At 40.6% G+C, this 6,153-nt stretch overlaps 1 long non-coding RNA gene across 1 annotated transcript; it reads right to left on the bottom strand.

The window, feature by feature from the left end:
• Positions 1-4,057: 4,057 nt before the first annotated feature.
• LOC142166506 (uncharacterized) lies at positions 4,058-5,911 on the bottom strand. The gene is made up of 2 exons (XR_012696910.1): positions 5,647-5,911; positions 4,058-4,673 (listed from the first exon to the last, which is right to left on the bottom strand). It is a non-coding gene; the product is annotated as an uncharacterized LOC142166506 (long non-coding RNA).
• Positions 5,912-6,153: the final 242 nt, after the last annotated feature.

The following is a 6,153-nucleotide window of genomic DNA, read 5'->3' as shown; positions in this document are numbered from 1 at the left end:
AGGGGTCAAACAACCCCAAGGACAAAAATTACAAGCCGCCTGTTTCTACCCCAACTGGCCAGTCTGAGGAGCCAGTTGCGGTAGAGTCTTCTGTTGAGCCCTCCACAGAGCCTTCCTTCATGCCTGCTGCCACCACTGTTGATGATTTGCCTCCAGGACCCTCCTCTTCTACTGTCCCTAGTACTTCAGCTGGCCCGGGGATTCCTTCTTCCCGGACTCATCTTTTTATGGCCCATCAATTGAGCCAGACACTAGCCAGTTTGAACAACTGGATGTCAGCTGCGACATCCAAGTTGTGTACATTGTCTGCTACAGTTGAGGCCCATTCAGCACCTTCCACTGCTTAGATTCCTCAGTCTATTGAGGATACACTGAAGAAGCTCCTAGACAATTAGGAGAAGATTATGAGGACTCAGGACGCCTTGACTAAGGCGCTGGATTCACATGGCAAGGCTTTGAGGGAGTTTGCCAAGGAGCACAAGAAGATGAGGAAGTCAAGGGCTTCCAAGGTGTCGGTGAAAGTGCTAAGGACTGATGTGGACAAGCTATTGGTAGACCAGATGCCTTTAGACCTGCTATTCGGGGATCCAGCCCCAGCAGCAGCACCAGTGCTGTAGCCACAGCAGGAGCAGGAGCAGGAACCCAGGCCTCCAAGGAAGAAGAGGAAGCTCCCCAGTTCAGTTGGTGCAGTTATTGAGCTAGCAGACCCACAGGAGACCCCCTCCAGTGATGCACCTATCATCCAGCCGGTCCAGGAGCAGGCCCCAGTCCCAGCAGCTGAGCAGCTAGAGAGATCGCGAACCAGTCTGAGGTTCCCATACATACAGAGGACTTGGGGACCACTGATGATCCCATGCAGACGGACCAGGCCTAGGGAGCTCCTATATCCTTTACTTTGTTTTTGGTGCTAATTTGTTAGTTGGCATTGAGGACAATGCCAGCTTTTATTCGTGGGGGTGTGCCCTACTTTTATCTAGATGACTGTATATATAGATTCTTAGTCTATGCTTTTGTTGATTTTTTTTTTATTTTGGCATGTATATAACTTTACATTTCTGTATATATTCATCCCCTGTTGTATATTCTACTCCAATATTGTACATATTTCATTCTATTTTCTATTTTCGCAAAAATTGTTCATTTTTAGCTTTGTAGTTAGGCTCATAGCCTCTTGTTTTTTTTACGCTTCCAATAAGCCCTTGGTTTTCTTAATGTCATGGTTCTTTCCAAGGGTGGAGTATTGTGTGAACCGGGTGGCTCTTCCCAATGATAGATGGCGTGACAACCTTATTAAGGATTTGAGTCCGTATCTTTGATTTTTCTTTTGGTTTTGATAGTTGTAGTTAAAGGTACCTCAAGCAAAGTTTCACTTAGGCCTAGCACATTTGCCTTTGATCCCATGGTCAAAGATATAATGTTGTGTTCAGGATGGTGAAAGTCGTGGCTTTGAGACTCTTGCGTTGACCAAACAATCATCATGTGGTCTTTTCGGACCATTGTGTGCTTGAATCGTAACTAAGGTCATTGTGGGCCCTCGACTCGATGTCTTTAGCAATCCCCTAGCGTGTGTGGTGAGGAATCAAAATGTGAGTCCAAGTCCAGAGCCAATGGTCTAGAACTTGCCTTGAATGTTTGTTGAGACGAAATCTTAGGTGATATTTGACTTGAGAAGTGATTATAGGCTATCCTTGATCCAAATATTAAGTTGAACAATTCCATAGCCTACCAATGAGATGATCCCTGGTTAACCCTTTTGAGCCTTAAACTTTTTTCTTTCAAGAACCAATGCTACAAGCCTATACCCGTTCTAAATGATCACCCTCTCTTGGCACCCAAATCTTCCCTTGAGTAATGGCAAATATCTAAGTTTGGGGGGAGAGACAAGAATGGAAGCAAAGTGGTAAAAAGGTACAAAAGCAATAGAAAAGGAAGGCAATGAAAAAGCAAGAAAAGAAAAAGACAAAAAGAAATTCCAATGTGAACAAGAATAAAAAGGGATTCAGGGAAAACAAAAGTGAAAAAGGTGTGGAAAAAGTAGAAAAAGGAGAAATGTTTTGAATTGTATAAGAAAGAGTCCCAATTTGTCCCTCTAACTCCTTGTAAAGAAGTGAAATACTCAAAAGAGTCAAGAGAGTTGTGCCAAAATGAATCAAAAGAAGTGCTTAAGGGAAGATTGAACCCACTTGAATAAAAATATGTCCTACCTTTACCTAAAAGCCTTCACAATGACTCCACAAAAGCCCTATTTGATCTCGAGTTGAAGGGAGCTTACATTAGTGGATACTTACATAAGGGGCAAACATATGGTAGTTAGAGCCGGACTTGTGACCTTCTTCTTGAGAGAGATGAGTGAAATTCCATTAACCTCGGTTTGTGTGTCAATACTTAAAAGGTGAGGTTCGCTTAGGGAGAGTTGAGGATGTGGGAGTTTTGGGTTTGACAATGACCAAAGTAATTGAGAGAAGCTCTTTGATGAAATGTGTCAACTCTTGATGCTCTTGTGTCACACTTGATCCATAGTTTTCAAAGTTTTAAATGTGTTAATGATGCATTCGTATTGAGGGCAATTGTTAGTCCCAATTGATGCTTGTTGAGGTTATTTTAGGATAGTTGGAATTACTTGGATGTTCCTTTAAGGGGTGGGTATTATTTTGTTGCTTGAGGACAAGCAAAGGTTTAAGTTTGGGGGAGTTGATAAGTTAGGATTTTAACATGTTTATGCCCCTACTTGCCTATGCTTTGAATATAAATTGCTACAAAATAGTCTCAAAATGCTCACAAGTTGTGCTTGATTGCAGGTTTGATTGACAAAGTGATGAAATGTCAAAGATCGGCTCAAAAAGGAGTGAAACCTGCTCAAGTATCAAAGACCAAGAGAATTGAAGAAGAAAGGGGCTAGTGCGGACCGCACAACAGTGACCGCGGCCGCACTAGGAGGTTAAGAGATATGACATATTCAGGCTTAAAGTCACGCGGCCGCGGTAGGATTTTCGTGGTCCGCGGTGAAGCTTCACGGCCGCACTCCTGCTTTGTGCGGTTCGCGTTCATAAGGTTCAAAGAGTTGGACAAGGGACCAAAACCATGCCACGCGTTCCGCGTCCTGTTTGTGCGGACCACGCCCGACCCTCTACGTGGTCACGCTACATTTTTACACGGTCCGCATCTTCCAATTCAGAGAGCTTAAAGTTGAAGTCAAAAGAGCCAGTGCGGTCGCGATTGCTTTTGTGCGGCCCGCACTGACCCCGCAGGGGTATTTTCGTTCAGTTTTTCCAGCCCACTATAAATAGGACATTTTACCATTTTTAGAGGAAGTTTTAGTATTCAGAAATGCAGATGAGCTCATGAGACCGATATTGTAGCCATTTTTGGCACTTTTGCTTCCCATTAACAATAGATTATTGTAGTTTCTTCTTAGTAATTAATTAATATGTTTAGTTCTTCATCTATTTCTTCAGTTTCTTCTTTAATTATGTGTAGCTAAACCCATTAGCTAGGGTTGTGGCTCAACCCTAGTGTGGGTAATTGATGGGTGTTGCCATCTAGGGTTAGATTGATATTGGGTGTTTGCTATTTGGGTTGATTTTATATTTTTATTCAAGAATTGGTGGTTGCAAATACTGATTCAAGCTTAGTGGGTTTAACTCTTCCCGAAAGAGAGAGTTTATGACCCCAAATTGACCCAACAAGGAATTGGGATGGACCCATGAGAAATGGTAGTCCCAATTAACGGGTTAAATATCGAGAGAGTAATCACCCTACTTGAACCCTAGTTGCTTGGTCTCATTGGCCTACCTAATTGATCTCGAGAGAGTCAATTGGGCAGAATCACTCTCTCTACCGAGAGGTGTGAGAGTGGGTGCAATTGTGCAACGGTTACAGCATAATCCCCAAATATATCAATCTATCCTTAGTAACATCTACCGGTCAATTAGCCACCTAGGTGATGCTACAACCCTAGTGCTCTTCTTCCCATTAGTTACAACTTAGCAATATTCTCTTAGCATAATTTATCTTTAATCCTTAGTTTTATAATAGTAGTTATAAATACAAAAACTCAAAAAATGTTTGAAGTGATATTAGAAGCACAACCACAACTCTAGGCTAGACAGAAAATACAACTCCACTACTAGCTCCCTGTGGAAATTCGATCCCGAACCTTTATTCAGGTAAAGGCTATTGCGACCCGCTCTTCCTACCATAACGTAGTGTCGTGTCGGCAGCGATCAACTACACACCCATAAACAAGACTCTACTAGACACGGCTTGTAGACTCCCTAGGACAGAATTACTCTGATACCACTTTTGTCACGACCCAAACCGATAGGCCACGACAGCCACCCGGTACCTTACTCGACCGAGTACCAACGTAACGTATCTTTCTTATTACATCATTATATACATGTGACATACAGACTTAATAGGCCAACATAATCATTTATAAACTCAAACATAGGCCGACAAGGCCGTACAATCGTTCACGTATATGACATATGTCTACAAGACTCTAAGAATACATAAATGTCATAAAGGTTGGGATAGAGTCCCGCCATACCAAACAATACACGTCCAAATAATACTAACCAAACAAGCAACCCCGAAGCAAATGGAGCGCACCAACATCTTTCGCTGAGCTGATAGCCTACTTGGAGGGCTCTCGACCTGTCTATCGGGGCCTGCGGGCATGAAACGCAGTGTCCCCAGGCAAAAAGGACGTCAGTACGAATAATGTACCGAGTATGTAAGGCATATAAATAAGTACATAAGAGACATGGAAGAAATATAGAGTACATGACTCATCCTGCAAGTCTGAATAACTTTGTAAATCATAAATTACTTTTAGCATCATGTATATGCGTATGAATGTCATGTCGTGCATAGGTACATGTTTCATAACATCATCAGCCTCTGAGGGCATCTCATCATATCATATCGGCCACTGTGGGCAAAATCATCATCGTATACCAGCTGATCAGGTGGTGGTGTGTATATAATGCCATAACCTTTCCCATATCCCATATACATATATATACATACATATATACACGTATATAACGCCGTTTGAATACATACACACATATATATATATATATATATATATATATATATATATATATATATATATATATATATATATATATATATATATATATATATGTGTGTGTGTGTGTGTGTGTGTGTGTGTGTGTGTGTGTGTGTGTGTGTATATAACGCCATTTGAATTTTATTTCAGCCACTGTGGGCAACATCATCATCATATACCAGTTGATCAGGTGGTGGTGCGTATATAACGTCGTAACCTTTTTCCATATCCCATATACATATATTTACATATATACTTGTATATAACGCCATCTGGTCATGGGTCAATGTACATGTATGCATGAAAAGTACGTTAATAAAATCTTTCGGAATTATCATAAGACCACTTTGCCTTTGAGTAATATCATAAAGTAACATCTTTTCAACTTTCGCATTTTTCTGAGACCCATGAACAGATGATAAAATATTATGACACATGGAAGTTCAAGAACATAGATATTTCTAATACTTCTATGAATAGAGTCACTTATGGAATTTTTGCATTTGCATGTTTCGCTCGTATCGTATGGATCATGCCAAAAGAAAGAAGGAATAGCCTTAACATACCTGTTCCTGGAATTATTTGAACGAATCTGCTTCTACGAAATTTACACTGGATTTACTTGAAATTGAAACGAACTTTGCTTGGTCTTGAAATTTTGGACAAATTTCGATTTCCATTATGTTCTTGAACGATCTTTGTTCTTAAAGACAAATTGTCTTTTAAAAGTTACCAAGGATCCCTAACGTTTGATTTTGAAATTTGAGTTGAAGGTTCTGTCTCTCATTTTGGAACAGAATGTAACATTGCACCTTTGTCTTTTAAAATGAAATTGTTTATTTCCTTTGATTTTGATAAGGCATACCCCAAAGTCTTTGTAAGACTTGGATTTTCTAAATCTAGACACATGTAAAGTATGAGTTAATGACTCATCTTATACAAAAGGAGGGGCTGCCACGTTCCCCATCGGTCATTGATTAAATTTTTGTCCGCTTATTAGTTAACTAGGTAATGTTTCATTACCCGGTAACTAACCAATTACCCGCATAATTTAAAAATTGCCCCGAATTACT

The sequence above is a fragment of the Nicotiana tabacum genome, chromosome 11 (genome assembly GCF_000715075.1).
Source record: "Nicotiana tabacum cultivar K326 chromosome 11, ASM71507v2, whole genome shotgun sequence".
Classification (NCBI taxonomy): domain Eukaryota; kingdom Viridiplantae; phylum Streptophyta; class Magnoliopsida; order Solanales; family Solanaceae; genus Nicotiana; species Nicotiana tabacum.
Note: the sequence above shows the minus strand (reverse complement) of the source record. Positions and strands in the feature narration are given on the sequence as shown.